This window comes from Salmo salar, chromosome ssa06 (genome assembly GCF_905237065.1).
Source record: "Salmo salar chromosome ssa06, Ssal_v3.1, whole genome shotgun sequence".
Lineage (NCBI taxonomy): Eukaryota > Metazoa > Chordata > Actinopteri > Salmoniformes > Salmonidae > Salmo > Salmo salar.
Window position 1 is genome coordinate 19,090,885 of NC_059447.1, and position 19,116 is coordinate 19,110,000.

Genomic DNA, 19,116 nt, shown 5'->3' on the forward strand with positions numbered 1-19,116 from the left:
CTACCTCACACACATCTACCTACCTCTATCTCACACCTACCTCTACCTCTACCTCACACAGACCTACCTACCCATACCTCACACAGACCTACCTCTACCTCACACAGACCTACCTACCTACCTCTACCTCACACCTATCTCTACCTCACACAGACCTACCTACCTATACCTCACACAGACCTTCCTACCTCTACCTCACACAGACCTACCTACCCATACCTCACACAAACCTACCTACCTCTACCTAACACAGACCTACCTACCATACCTCACACAGACTGACCTAGCCATACCTCACAAAGACCTACCTATCCATACCTCACAAAACCTACTTACCCGTACCTCACACTGTCCTACCTGCCTCTACCTCACACACCTACCTTCCGCTACCTCACACAGACCTACCTACCTCTACCTCACGCAGACCTACCTGCCTCTACCTCACGCAGACTTACCTGCCTCTACCGCATGCACATCTAACTTACCTCTACCTCACACAGACCTACCTACCTCTACCTCACACAGACCTACCTACCTCTACCTCACACAAACCTATCTACCTCTACCTCACACACAGCTACCTATCTCTACCTCACAGAGACCTACCTACCCATACCTCACACAAACCTACCCACCTACCTCTACCTAACACAGAACTACCTACCCACACCTCACAAAGACCTACTTACACATACCTCACACTGTCCTACCTGCCTCTACCTCACACACCTACCTTCCTCTACCTCACACAGACCTACTTGCCTCTACCTCACACACACCTACCTACCTCTACCTCATACACACCTACCGACCTCTACCTCACGCAGACCTACCTGCCTCTACCTCACGCACACCTACCTACCTCTACCTCACACAGACCTACCTACCTCTACCTCACACAGACCGACCTAGCCATACCTCACAAAGACCTACCTACCCATACCTCACAAAGACCTACTTACCGTACCTCAAACTGTCCTACCTGCCTCTACCTCACACACTTACCTTCCTCTACCTCACACAGACCTACCTACCTCTACCTCACTCAGACCTACCTACCTCAACCTCACACAGTCTACCTACCTCTACCTCACACAGACCTACCTGCCTCTTCCTCACACACACCTACCTACCTCTACCTCACACAGACCTACCTACCTCACACACACACACACACACACACACACACACACACACACCTACCTACGTTTATCTCACACCTATTTTAACCTCACATAGACCTACCTACCCATACCTCACACAGACCTACCTACCTCTCCCTAACACAGACCTACCTACCCATACCTCACACAGACCTACCTACCTCTACCTCACACACACACCTACCTACCTTTACCTCACACCTACCTCTACCTCACACAGTACTACCTACCCATACCTCACACAGATCTGCCTACCTCTCCCTAACACAGACCTACCTACCCATACCTCACACAGACCTACCTACCTCTACCTCTACCTCACACAGACCGACCTATCCATACATCACAAAGACCTTACTACCCATACCTCACAAAGACCTACTTACCTCTACCTCACACAGACCTACCAACCTCTACCTCACACAGACCTACCTGCCTCTTCCTCACACACACCTACCTACCTCTACCTCACACAGACCTACCTACCTCACACACACACACACACACCTACCTACCTTTATCTCACACCTACCTTAACCTCACACAGACCGACCTATCCATACCTCACAAAGACCTTACTACCCATACCTCATAAAGACCTACTTACCTCTACCTCACACAGACCTACCTACCTCTACCTCACACAGACCTACCTACCTCTACCTCACACAGCCTTACCTACCTCTACCTCACACAGACCTACCTACCTCTACCTCACACAGCCCTACCTACCTTTACCTCACATAGTCCTACCTACCTTTACCTCACATAGTCCTACCTACCTCTACCTCACACAGACCTACCTACCTCTACCTCACACAGACCTACCTCTACCTCACACAGAGCTACCTACCTACCTCTCCCTCACACAGTCCTACCTACCTTTACCTCACAAAGACTTCACCATCACAATAGGACACCCTCATTCATGCAGATCACCAAAGCTAAACACATACTTCACATTGGTCAACTGTACTGCTGTTTGTGTTAAATGATGATGAGCACTGGCCTGGGGTCTTTTCTGACTTCATTGACTTGCGGTCTGGTCACGCTAGTGTGGGGCTCAGACACGCTCTGAACTCCACACAATGACAACAGTCAGAATACCTTTTTGTTTTAGGAACCCGAAGCGACAAAGAGATAGAGTTAAGTGGAGAGATAACAAAAGAGAAAAAACAGATGGAAAGTCAAACAGGAAACAACCTTATCGGTTTACGATGAAGAGAGGGAGAGGAGACAGAGAGGGGGAGGGAGAGGAGACGTAAGGTAACCAGAGAGGACTGGGTCCAGGTGGGTGAGCTCCGCTGAGCGAGAGAGGGGAGAGAGGGATAAGGCGTGAATGAGAGGGAGAGAGAAAGAGAAGGGGTGGTGGTGAGGGTTGGGCCGATGGTGCCCTGATACAGCAGGTCTAGCTACTGGTCCGGGTGGGCGAGCTCCACCAAGCGTATCAGAGAGCCCAGTCAGACCCAGACAGAGATGGATGGATGAGTGGAGAGAGAGGGATAAGGGAGTGGAGGAGAGGCGAGGGAGAGAGAGGGATAAGGGAGTGGAGGAGAGGGAGTGAGAGGGATAAGGGAGTGGAGGGGAGGGAGGGAGAGAGGGATAAGGGGTGAAGGAGAGGGAGAGAGAGGGATAAGGGGTGAAGGCGAGGGAGAGAGAAAGAGAAGGGGTGGGGGAGAGAGAAAGAGAAGGGGTGGGGGAGAGGAAGAGAGAAAGAGAAGGGGTGGGGGAGAGAGAGAGAGAAAGAGAAGGGGTGGGGGAGAGGGAGAGAGAGGGTTGGTGTGATAGTGCCCTGATACAGCAGGTCTACCTACCACTGGGCCAACATTAAAGGGAATGGGAAAGATCAGCAGTGGCACAGTTTATTTATTATTTAATTTGGGATTGATGGTGAAGGATGTAGACTCATCTTGACATCAGACTACTTTTGTGTTCTCAAAGCATCTGACAACCTTTAGATTTTGGAGTGAACTAGAATGGTGACGGCAGGCATGACTGTGGAGAAAGGTTATGTTCATTAGTGCACATCGTAGCAAAACATTCTAAAACGTTCTGCAACGGAAAATGAAAAAGAGCAGTGTACAAATCCAGGTATAGTCCCTCGGCGGCAGGTAGCCTGGCGGGTAGGAGTGTTGGGCCAGTAACCGAAAGGGGACAAAGTCGTTCTTCCCCTGAGCAAGGCAGTTAACCCACTGTTCCCGGGCACCAATGTCGATAAAGGCAGCCCTCCGCACCTCTCTGATTCAGAGGGGTTGGGTTAAATGCGGAAGACGCATTTCAGTTGAATGTGTTCAGTTGTACAACTGACTTGGTATCCCCTGTTCCAGTCTGTTTTCTTTTCATTTGGTGCCTAATGAAGACAACCCAGTTGTTCCTGTAGATGGTTAAACACTGGTTCAGCCAGGGATGTTTACCCAAGCCTCCCACAACTCCCTGAGGGTTCTGTTTTAAAGACCTGATAAGGGGATAGTGACTCAATGGATTCATTCTAGTGGAAGTACATTCCTCTGTTTATCTTTTCCCCTTCTCTTTTGTTTCATTCTATCTCTCTTATTTACTTGTTCTTACACCATTTTAAAGTAGTTCCTCTGTGATATGATAACTCAGTTTTCATAAATAATATCTTGTTCTTTTCTTCTTCCGTATTATTACATAAGTCATTGTGTGTGTGTGTGTGTGTGTGTGTGTGTGTGTGTGTGTGTGTGTGTGTGTCAGTTGTTCTCATATGCACACACACACACACACACACACACACACACACACACACACACACACACACACACACACACACACACACACACACACACACACACACACACACACACACATAATGTACCTTCAACATTACTCCCTGACAGAATCTAAATGTCTCCCACCACACCCAATCACCTCCCTCCCTCCCTCCACAGTAGAGTGAGGAGAGATGAATATGTGAGCTACATAACCCTCTCCTCTCTCTCCTCGCCCCCCTGTAATAAGCAGCAGTATCAGTCCATAGCTGTGCTCCCAGAGGTGGCTGGCTGGGGATCAGCATCACATTCTGGCTGCCACCAGAGAATCTGGAACATCCACTCCCCAGGCCAAGCCCTGTCAGCCTGCACCCATCCCAGCCAAGCCCTGTCATCCTGCACCCATCCCAGCCAAGCCCTGTCAGCCTGCACCCAGCCAAGACCTCAGAGATGTGGCTCAGTGCTGAGGCTCTCTGTTTCTCTCTTTATACTCCACTATTTCTCTATTCGTCTCTTCCTCTCCCTCTCTCCACCTCTCTCCCTCTCTCCCACCTCTCTCTCTCCCTCTCCACCTCTCTCTCTCTCCCTCTCCACCTCTCTCTCTCTCCCTCCCTCTCCACCTCTCTCCCTCTCTCCACCTCTCTCTCTCTCTCTCCCTCTCCACCTCTCTCTCTCCCTCTCCACCTCTCTCCCTCTCTCCACCTCTCTCTCTCTCTCTCTCCCCTCTCTCTCTCCACCTCTCTCTCTCCACCTCTCTCTCTCTCCACCTCTCTCTCTCCACCTCTCTCTCTCTCCACCTCTCTCTCTCTCCCCTCTCTCTCTCCCTCTCCACCTCTCTCTCTCCCCTCTCTCTCTCTCCCTCTCCACCTCTCTCTCTCTCCACCTCTCTCTCTCTCCACCTCTCTCTCTCTCCACCTCTCTATCTATCTCTCTCTCCCTCTCTCCACCTCTCTCTATCTATCTCTCTCTCCCTATCTCTCTTTCTTGCTCTCCCTCCCTCTCTCTCGCCCCCTCTATCTATCTATCTATCTATCTATCTATCTATCTATCTATCTATCTATCTATCTATCTATCTATCTATCTATCTATCTATCTATCTATCTATCTATTGTCTGTCTGTCTGTCTGTCTGTCTGTCTGTCTGTCTGTCTGTCTGTCTGTCTGTCTGTCTGTCTGTCTGTCTGTCTGTCTGTCTGTCTGTCTGTCTGTCTGTCTGTCTGTCTGTCTGTCTGTCTGTCTGTCTGTCTGTCTGTCTGTCTGTCTGTCTGTCTGTCTGTCTGTCTGTCTGTCTGTCTGTCTGTCTGTCTGTCTGTCTGTCTGTCTGTCTCTCTCTCTCTCTCTTCTCTCTCTCCACCTCTCTCCACCTCTCTCTCCCTCTCTCTCCACCTCTCTCTCCCCTCCCCCTCTCTCTATCTCTCTCTCTCCACCTCTCTCTCTCTCCCCTCCCTCCCTCTCTCTATCTCTCTCTCTCTCTCCACCTCTCTCTCTCCACCTCTCTCTCCCTCTCTCTCCACCTCTCTCTCTCCCCTCCCCCTCTCTCTATCTCTCTCTCTCCACCTCTCTCTCTCTCCCCTCCCTCTCTCTCTACACATCTCTCTCTATCAATCTATCTCTCTTTCTCGCTCCCCCCACTTAAAACAGAGCGCTCTGCTCAGTGCTGTGTGTGTGTGTGTGTGTGTGTGTGTGTGTGTGTGTGTGTGTGTGTGTGTGTGTGTGTGTGTGTGTGTGTGTGTGAGAAACATCCCATCGTAGTGTAGGGTCCATTAAACTGTGGTGATGATGTCTCTCATTAGGCGGAATGTAAATCTATCGCTGACTGGGGGAGAAGTGAAATTGCTGCTGGTGTTAACGCCACACACACAAGTGTGCGCACGCGGAAACACACACACACATGCTAGTGCACACACATGCACGCAAGCACACACACAAATGCCTCAGTGTGTACTGGGACATTCCACTTTGTGGTATTAGTGTCTACTCCTATGTGATTTTATGATAACCCTCAATATGTCCTATCCCAAGACAAGCCCTATATCCATACTGATGATAACCCCCAATATGTCCTATCCCAAGACAAGCCCTATATCCATACTGATGATAACCCCCAATATGTCCTATCCCAAGACAAGCCCTATAGCCATACTGATGATAACCCCCAATATGTCCTATCCCAAGACAAGCCCTATATCCATACTGATGATAACCCCCAATATGTCCTATCCCAAGACAAGCCCTATATCCATACTGATGATAACCCTCAATATGTCCTATCCCAAGACAAGCCCTATATCCATACTGATGATAACCCTCAATATGTCCTATCCCAAGACAAGCCCTATATCCATACTGATGATAACCCTCAATATGTCCTATCCCAAGACAAGCCCTATATCCATACTGATGATAACCCTCAATATGTCCTATCCCAAGACAAGCCCTATATCCATACTGATGATAACCCTCAATATGTCCTATCCCAAGACAAGCCCTATATCCATACTGATGATAACCCTCAATATGTCCTATCCCAAGACAAGCCCTATATCCATACTGATGATAACCCTCAATATGTCCTATCCCAAGACAAGCCCTATATCCATACTGATGATAACCCTCAATATGTCCTATCCCAAGACAAGCCCTATATCCATACTGATGATAACCCTCAATATGTCCTATCCCAAGACAAGCCCTATATCCATACTGATGATAACCCTCAATATGTCCTATCCCAAGACAAGCCCTATATCCATACTGATGATAACCCTCAATATGTCCTATCCCAAGACAAGCCCTATATCCATACTGATGATAACCCCCAATATGTCCTATCCCAAGACAAGCCCTATATCCATACTGATGATAACCCCCAATATGTCCTATCCCAAGACAAGCCCTATATCCATACTGATGATAACCCCCAATATGTCCTATCCCAAGACAAGCCCTATATCCATACTGATGATAACCCTCAATATGTCCTATCCCAAGACAAGCCCTATAGCCATACTGATGATAACCCCCAATATGTCCTATCCCAAGACAAGCCCTATATCCATACTGATGATAACCCTCAATATGTCCTATCCCAAGACAAGCCCTATATCCATACTGATGATAACCCTCAATATGTCCTATCCCAAGACAAGCCCTATATCCATACTGATGATAACCCCCAATATGTCCTATCCCAAGACAAGCCCTATATCCATACTGATGATAACCCTCAATATGTCCTATCCCAAGACAAGCCCTATATCCATACTGATGATAACCCTCAATATGTCCTATCCCAAGACAAGCCCTATAGCCATACTGATGATAACCCTCAATATGTCCTATCCCAAGACAAGCCCTATATCCATACTGATGATAGCCCTCAATATGTCCTATCCCAAGACAAGCCCTATAGCCATACTGATGATAACCCTCAATATGTCCTATCCCAAGACAAGCCCTATAGCCATACTGATGATAACCCTCAATATGTCCTATCCCAAGACAAGCCCTATAGCCATACTGATGATAACCCTCAATATGTCCTATCCCAAGACAAGCCCTATATCCATACTGATGATAGCCCTCAATATGTCCATTCCAGGATACAAGGCTAGCCCAGGACAACCCAGCTCAGACGATCCAGCCCTGCCCTAACCCTCCTCATGTCTTTGATGGACAGATAAAAAAAGAAAAGCTGTGGACTAAATCAAATCTTATTGGTCGCATACACATATTTAGCAGATGTTATTGGTCACGTACACATATTTAGCAGATGTTATTGGTCACGTACACATATTTAGCAGATGTTATTGATCACTGTCGTGTCTTTGGGCACCATTAACTGAAGACATGTTTATCAAAATAACTCCCTGTAATTATTATCACGCGATTAAACTGATTAATCGTTTAACTGTAATTAACCTCTCTCGGGTATGTGGGACGAAATCGTCCCACCTAGTCAACAGCCAGTGGAATCGAGTGGCGCGATATTCAAAAACCTTAAAAATGCTATTACTTCAATTTATCAAACATATGACTATTTTACACCATTTTAAAGACAAGACTCTCGTTAACCTAACCACATTGTCCAATTTCAAAAAGGCTTTACAACGAAAGCAAAACATTAGATTATGTCAGCAGAGTACCCAGCCAGAAATAATCACACACCCATTTTTCAAGCTAGCATATAATGTCACAAAAACCAAAACCACAGCTAAATGCAGCACTAACCTTTGATGATCTTCATCAGATGACTCTCCTAGGACATTATGTTATACAATACATGCTTGTTTTGTTCAATCAAGTTCATATTTATATCAAAAACCAGCTTTTTACATTAGCATGTGACGTTCAGAACTAGCAAACATACCGAAAACTTCCGGTGAATTTACTAAATTACTCACGATAAACGTTCACAAAAAACATAACAATTATTTTAAGAATTATAGATACAGAACTCCTTTATGCAATCGCAGTGTCAGATTTTAAAATAGCTTTTCGGCAAAAGCACATTTTGCAATATTCTGAGTAGATAGCTCGCCATCACGGGCTAGCTAATTTGACACCCACCAAGTTTGGCTTTCACTAAACTCAGAATTACTATAAGAAAAATTGGATTACCTTTGCTGTTCTTCGTCAGAATGCACTCCCAGGACTTCTACTTCATCCACAAATGTTGTTTTGGTTCAAAATAATCCATAGTTATGTTCAAATATCCTCTGTTTTGTTCTTGCGTTCAAGACACTATCCGAACGGGGACGCGTGGACGCATGTCGTGACAAAAAAAATCAAAATATTCCATTACCGTCCTTCGAAGCATGTCAAACGCTGTTTAACTTCTATGGGCTAGGTGGGACGCTTGCGTCCCACCTACTCAACAGCCAGTGTAATCCCGTGGTGCGTTATTCAAATACCTTAGAAATGCTATTACTTCAATTTCTCAAACATATGACTATTTTACACCATTTTAAAGACAAGACTCTCGGTAATCTAACCACACTGTCCGATTTCAAAAAGGCTTTACAACGAAAGCAAAACATTTGATTATGTCAGCAGAGTACCCAGTCAGAAATAATCAGACACCCATTTTTCAAGCTAGCATATAATGTCACATAAACCCAAACCACAGCTAAATGCAGCACTAACCTTTGATGATCTTCATCAGATGACAATCCTAGGACATTATGTTATACAATACATGCATGTTTTGTTCAATCAAGTTCATATTTATATCAAAAACCAGCTTTTTACATTAGCATGTGACTAGCATGTGACTAGCATTCCCACCGAACACTGCCGGTGAATTTACTAAATTACTCACGATAAACGTTCACAAAAAACATAACAATTATTTTAAGAATTATAGATACAGAACTCCTCTATGCACTCGATATGTCCGATTTTAAAATAGCTTTTCGGTGAAAGCACATTTTGCAATATTCTCAGTAGATAGCCCGGCATCACAGGGCTAGCTATTTAGACACCCAGCAAGTTTAGCACTCACCAAAGTCAGATATACTATAAGAAAAATGTTATTACCTTTGCTGTTCTTCGTCAGAATGCACTCCCAGGACTGCTACTTCAATAACAAATGTTGGTTTGGTCCCAAATAATCCATTGTTATATCCAAATAGCGGCGTTTTGTTCGTGCGTTCAAGACACTATCCGAAAGGGTAAATAAGGGTGACGAGCATGGCGCATTTCGTGACAAAAAAATTATAAATATTCCATTACCGTACTTCGAAGCATGTCAACCGCTGTTTAAAATCAATTTTTATGCCATTTTTCTCGTAAAAAAACGATAATATTCAGACCGGGAAAGCCTGTATACGTACAAATTGAGAGAAAATAAATACATCTCGTGCCCTCGTGCACTAGCGTGAGTCTCAGAGTACTCTGACCAGCCACTATCCAAACGCGATAATGTGTTTCAGCCAGAGGCTGCCTCGATATCATTCAGCTTTTTCCTGGGTTCTGAGAGCCTATGGGAGCCGTAGGAAGTGTCACGTTACGGCAAAGATCCTCAGTCTTCAATAAAAAGAGCCAAGATGAACAACAACTTGTCAGAGAGGGCGCTTCCTGTTTGGAATCTTCTCAGGTTTTTGCCTGCCATATGAGTTCTGTTATACTCACAGACACCATTCAAACAGTTTTAGAAACTTTAGGGTGTTTTCTATCCAAAGCCAATAATTATATGCATATTCTAGTTACTGGGCAGGAGTAGTAACCAGATTAAATCAGGTACGTTTTTTATCCGGCCGTGTCAATACTGCCCCCTAGCCCTAACAGGTTAAAATCAATTTTTATGCGATTTTTCTCGTAAAATAGCGATAATATTCCGACCGGGAGATGTCGTTTTCGTTCAAAGACTGAAAATGTAAAATGGACTCTTCACGTGCACCACGTGGTGTAGTTAACTTTCAGTAGAGGAATTGGATGGTCAAACCTATTGGCCAACTCGTAATGGAGGGGAGGCCTGGTCTGAAGAAAGTAAATCAGGGTGGGGGTTTTATACGTGAACATAGGACCAGGTGTCATGTGACAAGCCTGTTCTGTCTGTGTCCCTGGGGGGCGTGCCGATGACTGATTTAAGCTTTGAACAGAAATACATTCTATCACATTAACATCAGTACATAGCATCTCAACGTATTCCAAATAGCTTTATCCTTATTAATACATTTTATACAACCATTTAAATGCAAGTCCCATAGCTGAGACTATTATATAAACAGTATTATGGTAATATGGCTATATTGTCTCTTCTGAGTATCAGAAAATTGTACCAAGCAGACCAGTTCGTAGCTGGATTCTTCACCGCTCTTTTATACCTTCTCCAGAACATAAATGTCGTTTGGTTCCCCAATTCTGTGAGTTGGAAGAATTTCCTGTGTCTCTCTATGAAACCCCTCTGTGTCTCAACTGGGCCATGCGGCAGGAGATTCTCCTCTAGAATTTTACGACCCCTTCACACAGGGCCTGGGTGGGGGTTAGGTAGGTTGGGGGATGGTGCAAGGGGGAGGGGGTCAACTGTCCTCCCTGTACTCAAAGAGGGCAACGTCATGACATCACATACACATATTTAGCAGATGTTATTGGTCACATACACACACTTAGCAGATGTTATTGGTCACATACACATATTTAGCAGATGTTATTGGTCACATGCACATATTTAGCAGATGTTATTGGTCACATACACATATTTACAGATGTTATTGGTCACATACACATATTTAGCAGATGTTATTGGTCACATACACATATTTAGCAGACGTTATTGGTCTCATACACATATTTACAGATGTTATTGGTCACATACACATATTTAGCAGATGTTATTGGTCGCCTACACATATTTAGCAGATGTTATTGGTCACGTACACATATTTAGCGGATGTTATTGCGGGTGTAGTGAAATGCTTGTGTTTCTAGCTCCAACAATGCAGTAGTATTTAACAATACACACATCTAAAAGTAAAATAATGGAATTAAGATATATATAAATATTAGGATGTGCAATGTCGGAGTGGCGTTGCCAGGTTAGTCGAGGTAATTTGTAAAGGGACATTGCTTAGGTAATAAACAGCGAGTGGGGGCTATTTAACAGTCTGATGGCCTTTTTCAGTCTTTGAGTATCAGCTTTGATGTACTGACCTCGCCTTCTGGATGGCAGCAGGGTGAACAGGCAGTGGCTCAGGTGGTTGATGTCCTTGATTATATTTTGGGCCTTCCTGTGACATCGGGTGCTGTAGGTGTCCTGGAAGGCAGGTAGTTTGCTCCCGGTGATGTGTAAGGCAGAGCGCACCACGTTCTGGAGAGCCTTGCGGTTGCGGGCGGTGCAGTTGCCGTACCAGGCGGTGATACAGCCCGACAGGATGCTCTCAATGGTGCATCTGCAAAAGTTAGTGAGGGTCTTAGGGGCCAAGCTGAATTTCAGCCTCCTGAAGTTGAAGAGGTGCTGTTACGCCTTCTTCAACACACTGTCTGTGTGGATGGACCATTTCCAAATGTCAGTGATGTGTACGCCGAGGAGCTTTTCACCCTCTCCACCGCGGCCCCATCGATGTGGATGGGGGCGTGACCCCTCTGCTGTTTCCTGAAGTCCGCGATCACGTCCTCCCTGTAGGCTGTCTCGTCATTGTTGGTAATCAGGCCTACTACTGTTGTGTCGTCTGGAAACTTGATGATTGAGTTGGAGGCATGCGTGGCCACGCAGTCATGGGTGAACAGGGAGTAGAGCATTAGGCTGAGCACACACCCTTGTGGGGTCCCTGTGTTGAGGATTTGCGCAGTGGAGGTGTTGTTTCCTACCTTCACTACCTGGGGGCGGCCCATCAGGAAGTCCAGGACCCAGTTGCACAGGGCGGGGTTCATACCCAGGGCCCCGAGCTTAATGATGAGCTTGGAGGTACTATGGTGTTGAAGGCTGAGCTGTAGTCAATGAACAGCATTCTTACATAGGTGTTCCTCTTGTCCAGATGGGATAGGGCAGTGTACAGTGCGATGACGATTGCATCGTCTGTGGATATATTGGGGTGGTATGCAAACTGAAGTGGGTCTAGGGTGACAGGTAGGGTGGAGATGATATGATCCTTAACTAGCCTCTCAAAGCACTTCATGATGACAGAAGTGAGTGCTACGAGGCTGTAGTCATTTAGTTCAGTTACCTTTGCTTTCTTGGGAACAGGAACAATGGTGGACATCTTGAAGCATGTGGAGACAACAGACTGGGATAGGGAGAGATTGAATATGTCCTAAACATGCTCTGAGGACGCGGTAAGGGATGCCGTCTGGACCATGAGATCATTATGGAATCATTCACCTGTGGACCATGGGATCATTGTGGGATCATTCACCTGTGGACCATGGGATCATTGTGGGATCATTCACCTGTGGACCATGGGATCATTGTGGGATCATTCACCTGTGGACCATGGGATCATTGTGGGATCATTCACCTGTGGACCATGGGATCATTGTGGGATCATGCACTTGTGGACCATGGGATCATTGTGGGATCATTCACCTGTGGACCATGGGATCATTGTGGGATCATTCACCTGTGGACCATGGGATCATTGTGGGATTATTCACCTGTGGACCTTGGGATCATTGTGGGATCATTCACCTGTGGACCATGGGATCATTCACCTGTGGACCATGGGATCATTGTGGGATCATTCACCTGTGGACCATGAGATCATTCACCTGTGGACCATGGGATCATTGTGGGATCATTCACCTGTGGACCATGGGATCATTGTGGGATCATTCACCTGTGGACCATGGGATCATTGTGGGATCATTCACCTGTGGACCATGGGATCATTGTGGGATCATTCACCTGTGGACCATGAGATCATAGTGGGATCATGCACCTGTAGACCATGGGATCATTGTGGGATCATGCACTTGTGGACCATGGGATCATTGTGGGATCATTCACCTGTGGATCATGGGATCATTGTGGGATTATTCACCTGTGGACCATGGGATCATTGTGACCATTCACAAGCCATCAGATAGATGGAGACACAGGAGATGAGCTGTGGTGGACCTACATGCCTACACTCTTAGGGAAAAAAGGTTCTATCTAGAACATTAATGGGTTATTAGGCTGTCCCCATAGGATCACCCTTTGAAGAACCCTTTTAGGTTGCAGGTAGAACCCTTTTGGGTTATATGTAGAACTCTTTCTACAGAGGGTTCTACATGGAACCTAAAAGGGTTTAACCTGTAACCAAAAAGGGTTCTACCTGGAGCCAAAAAAGGTTCTCCTAAGGGGACAGCTGAAGAACCCTTTTGGAACCCTTTTTTCTAAGAGTGTACCCCACTCTCAGATCTCCCTTCCTCCCCCTCCCTTCCTCCTTCTCTATCTTTCTCCTCCTCCTTTCCTTCTCTCAGTGTTATTAAGTTAACAAGTGGATTGTGTGTCAACAGGTGATACTGTATCCGCGGACTGAAAGGGGCTCTGTGTGTGTGTGTGTGTGTGTGTGTGTGTGTGTGTGTGTGTGTGTGTGTGTGTGTGTGTGTGTGTGTGTGTGTGTGTGTGTGTGTGTGTGTGTGTGTGTGTGTGTGTGTGTGTGTGTGTGTGTGTGTGTGTGTGAGTAAGCTAAGTAGGCCATCCAGTGACCGCAGTTCTGGGTTGTGTGTGAGAGAGGCCGAGCAAGAGTGAGAGATTTGGGCGTTTAAGTCCCCCACAGCTTTCCCACCTCCATCACCCCTTAATCAAAGGGAAGTCACACACACCACAGACGGAGAGAGAGAGAAGGGAGGGAGGGAGAGAGAGATAGGGCAGATAGAAGGCTTTTAGTGTCCCTTCCTCTGGCTTCTAGGGGATCAAATGCTCAGGGGGGGTCCAGCCATTAGAGCTAAGACCCAGGAAACAAGGAGGGGGGAGAGATGGAGGGATGGGGATTGCGGGGAAGAGGACATTTGGGGTAAGGAGGAAGAGGGGGAACAAGAGGCAAGGTATAGAGAGATATGGATGAAGTAGATAGAAACGGGAGGGCGAAGGGGGAGAAAAAACAGAAGGGGAGAGGAGGGCGAATGAGGTCGAGGTGTGAGTGGGCTGGAAAGGGAAACGGGAGAGATGTGGGGAGAAAGGAGGTAGAAGTGTGAGTGGGCTGGAAAGGGAAACGGGAGAGATGTGGGGAGAAAGGAGGTAGAGGTGTGAGTGGGTTGGAAAGGGAAACGAGAGAGATGTGGGAAGAAAGGAGGTAGAGGGTGGTGGAGGAGAGAGAAGAGAGGGGTGAAGGAGAGAGAAGAGAGGGGTGAAGGAGAGAGAGGAGGGGGTGAAGGAGAGAGGAGGGGGGTTCAGAGAGGTGTCTAGTGGAGACAGCCGTCCGGTCCGGTCAGGGAGAGACTTCTGTGTTTGACCCTATAATGGAGGGTAATGATCCATGGTGAGGGTGTCGTGTTCACACCCATGTCCACCTCCACCCTGAGCCCTGTCTGTAACTAGAGACCCTAACCCCTCACACTAACCCCTCACCCTCACACCCCTCCTCACACTCACCCTAACCCCTCACCCTCACACCCCTCCTCACACTCACCCTAACCCCTCACCCTCACACCCCTCCTCACACTCACCCTAACCCCTCACCCTCACACCCCTCCTCACACTCACCCTAACCCCTCACCCTCACACCCCTCCTCACACTCACCCTAACCCCTCACACTAACCCCTCACCCTCACACCCCTCCTCACACTCACCCTAACCCCTCACACTAACCCCTCACCCTCACACCCCTCCTCACACTCACCCTAACCCCTCACACTAACCCCTCACCCTCACACCCCTCCTCACACTCACCCTAACCCCTCACCCTCACACCCCTCCTCACACTCACCCTAACCCCTCACACTAACCCCTCACCCTCACACCCCTCCTCACACTCACCCTAACCCCTCACACTAACCCCTTACCCTCACACCCCTCCTCAAACTCACCCTAACCCCTCACACTAACCCCTCACCCTCACACCCCTCCTCACACTCACCCTAACCCCTCACACTAACCCCTCACCCTCACACCCCTCCTCACACTCACCCTAACCCCTCACACTAACCCCTCACCCTCACACCCCTCCTCACACTCACACTAACCCCTCACCCTCACACCCCTCCTCACACTCACACTAACCCCTCACCCTCACACCCCTCCTCACACTCACCCTAACCCCTCACACTAACCCCTCACCCTCACACCCCTCCTCACACTCACACTAACCCCTCACCCTCACACCCCTCCTCACACTCACCCTAACCCCTCACACTAACCCCTCACCCTCTCACCCCTCCTCACACTCACCCTAACCCCTCACCCTCACACCCCTCCTCACACTCACCCTAACCCCTCACACTAACCCCTCACCCTCTCACCCCTCCTCACACTCACCCTAACCCCTCACACTAACCCCTCACCCTCACACCCCTCCTCACCCTAACCCCTCACACTAACCCCTCACCCTCACACCCCTCCTCACACTCACCCTAACCCCTCACCCTCACACCCCTCCTCACACTCACCCTAACCCTTCACATTAACCCCTCACCCTCACACCCCTCCTCACACTCACCCTAACCCCTCACACTAACCCATCACCCTCACCCCTCCTCACACTCACCCTAACCCCTCACACTAACCCCTGACCCTCACACCCACCCTAACCCCTCACCCTCACACCCCTCCTCACACTCACTCTAACCCCTCACACTAATCCCTCACCCTCACACCCCTCCTCACACTCACCCTAACCCCTCACACTAACCCCTCACCCTCACACCCCCTCCTCACCCTAACCCCTCACCCTCTCACCCCTCCTCACACTCACCCTAACCCCTCACACTAACCCCTCACCCTCACACCCCTCCTCACACTCACCCTAACCCCTCACCCTCACACCCCTCCTCACACTCACCCTAACCCCTCTTCCTAACCGCACACACACCTCAACCTCACCCTAACCCTCACAGCCCTCCTCACACTCACTGACCTCACTACAGCCACGGCCCTAACAACAACCCAGTGTGATGTATGGCAGCAGCAGACTAAGGGGACTAGAACTAGGGCTGTGTCCTGGTCAGGTCACATGGTCAGGTAAAACACTTGGTCCTAGCTACAGAGGTAGGATCTTAAAGAGGCTTCTGAAGTTTCTCATTTCCAGACTTGAGTTTGTCTTAACTAAAAATGGATCAACACCTACAAAATGCGATAATGCAACACAATAATTCCCATTTCCTGTTGCTACAGGATTATTAGGATCCTATTCTCTGATTGGCCAATTCAGTGGAGGTACTTTTGTTCAGACATTCCAATCATGCCTTTTCTGTGAAATCTGATGAAATCTGATGATCTTACAGTATGTGTTTTACAACAATATGCCCATGTAGCTAAATACATTACCCACGCACAGTATTGTGGGAGGCTGTTACAGCCCACGGAAGCCCCTCTCACAGTGTCTGTCTGTCTGTGTGTGTGTGTCTCTCTCTACAGGTCTATGTGAACGGAGAGTGGGTGACCAGTATCGGGGAGGGGGGCAGCTTTGGGGAGCTGGCCCTGATCTACGGGACCCCCCGGGCCGCCACCGTCAAGGCCAAGACTGACATGAAGCTGTGGGGCATCGACCGGGACAGCTACAGACGCATCCTCATGGTACAGATACACACACACACACACACACACACACACACACACACACACACACACACACACACACACACACACACACACACACACACACACACACACACACACCACACACACACACACACATGACCAGGACAGCTACCAACGCACCTGATGGTACAGGCTGAGCACACACAAGCGCACGCAGTCAAGCGCACGCACATACACACACACACACACACACACACACACACACACACACACACACACACACACACACACACACACACACACACACACACACACACACTGCCTCTGTCCAGACACCAACCTGTCTGACTCTACTGCCTCTGTCCAGACACCAACCTGTCTGACTCTACTGCCTCTGTCCAGACACCAACCTGTCTAACTCTACTGCCTCTGTCCAGACACCAACCTGTCTAACTCTACTGCCTCTGTCCAGACACCAACCTGTCTGACTCTACTGTCTGTGTCCAGACACCAACCTGTCTGACTCTACCGCATCTGTCCAGACACCAACCTGTCTGACTCTACCGCATCTGTCCAGACTAGAGGTCGACCAATTAATCGGAATGGCCGATTAATTATGGCCGATTTCAAGTTTTCATAACAATCGGTAATCGGTATTTTTGGCCACCGACTAGGCAAGTCAGATTAAGAACACATTCTTATTTTCAATGACGGCCTAGAAACGGGGGTTAACTGCCTTGTTCAGGGGGATTCGTTTTTGCAACCTTCTGTTACTAGTCCAACGCTCTAACCACCTGCCTTACATTGCACTCCACGAGGAGCCTGCATGGCAGGCTGACTACCTGTTACGCGAGGGCAGCAAGAAGCCAAGGTAAGTTGCTAGCTAGCATTAAACTTTTCTTATAAAAAACTATCAATCTTAACATAATCACTAGTTAACTACACATGGTTGATGATATTACTAGTTTATCTAACATGTCCTGCGTTGCATATAATCGATGCGGTGCCTATTAATTTCTCATCGAATCACAGCCTACTTCGACAGACGGGTGTTGATTTAACAAGCGCATTTGTGAAAAAAGCACTGTCGTTGCACCAATGTACCTAACCATAAACATCAATGCCTTTCTTTAAAATCAATACACAAGTATATATTTTTAAACCTGCATATTTAGTTAATATTGCCTGCTAACATGAAATTGTGTCACTGCTCTTGCGTTCATTGCCTGGCTCGTTGCGAACTAATTTGCTAGGATTTTACGTAATTATGACATAACATTGAAGGTTATGCAATGTAACAGGAATATTTAGACTTAGGGATGCCACCCGGTAGATAAAATACGGAACGGTTCCATATTTGACTGAAAGGAAAAACGTTTTGTTTTCGAAATGATAGTTTCCGGATTTGACCATATTAATGACCTAAGGCTCGTATTTCTGTGTGTTTATTATATTGTAATTAAGTTTATGATTTGATAGAGCAGTCTGACTGAGCGGTGGTTGGCAGCAGCACGCTCGTAAGCATTCATTCAAACAGCACTTTCGTGCGTTTTACCAGCAGCTCTTCGCAATGCATTACGCTGTTTATGACTTCAAGCCTATCAACTCCCAAGATTAGGCTGGTGTACTCGATGTGAAATGGCTAGCTAGTTAGCGGGTGCGCACTAATAGTGTTTCAAACATCACTCGCTCTGAGACTTGGAGTATGCGTTCCCCATGCACTACATGGGTAATGCTGCTTCGAGGGTGGCTGTTGTCGATGTGTTCCTGGTTCAAGCCCAGGTAGGAGCGAGGAGAGGGACGGAAGCTATACTGTTACACTGGCAATACTAAAGTGCCTATAAGAACATCCAATAGTCAAAGGTATATGAAATACAAATCGTATAGAGAGAAATAGTCCTATAATTCCTATAATAACTACAACCTAAACTTCTTACCTGGGAATATTGAAGACTCATGTTAAAAGGAACCACCAGCTTTCATATGTTCCCATGTTCTGAGCAAGGCACTTAAACGTTAGCTTTCTTACATGGCACATATTGCACTTTTACTTTCTTCTCCAACACTTTGTTTTTGCATTATTTAACCTCTATGGGCTAGGTCC

At 47.3% G+C, this 19,116-nt stretch overlaps 1 long non-coding RNA gene across 2 annotated transcripts in view; it reads left to right on the plus strand.

Moving 5' to 3' along the window:
* The window catches only part of LOC106606484 (cAMP-dependent protein kinase type I-beta regulatory subunit), a 231,754-nt gene that overhangs the window by 152,219 nt on the left and 60,419 nt on the right, over positions 1 to 19,116 (plus strand). For both annotated transcript variants that reach the window (XR_006770161.1, XR_006770162.1), the window contains one exon: positions 16,890 to 17,048. This is a non-coding gene — a long non-coding RNA (cAMP-dependent protein kinase type I-beta regulatory subunit). The remainder of the gene's footprint in view (positions 1 to 16,889; positions 17,049 to 19,116) is intronic.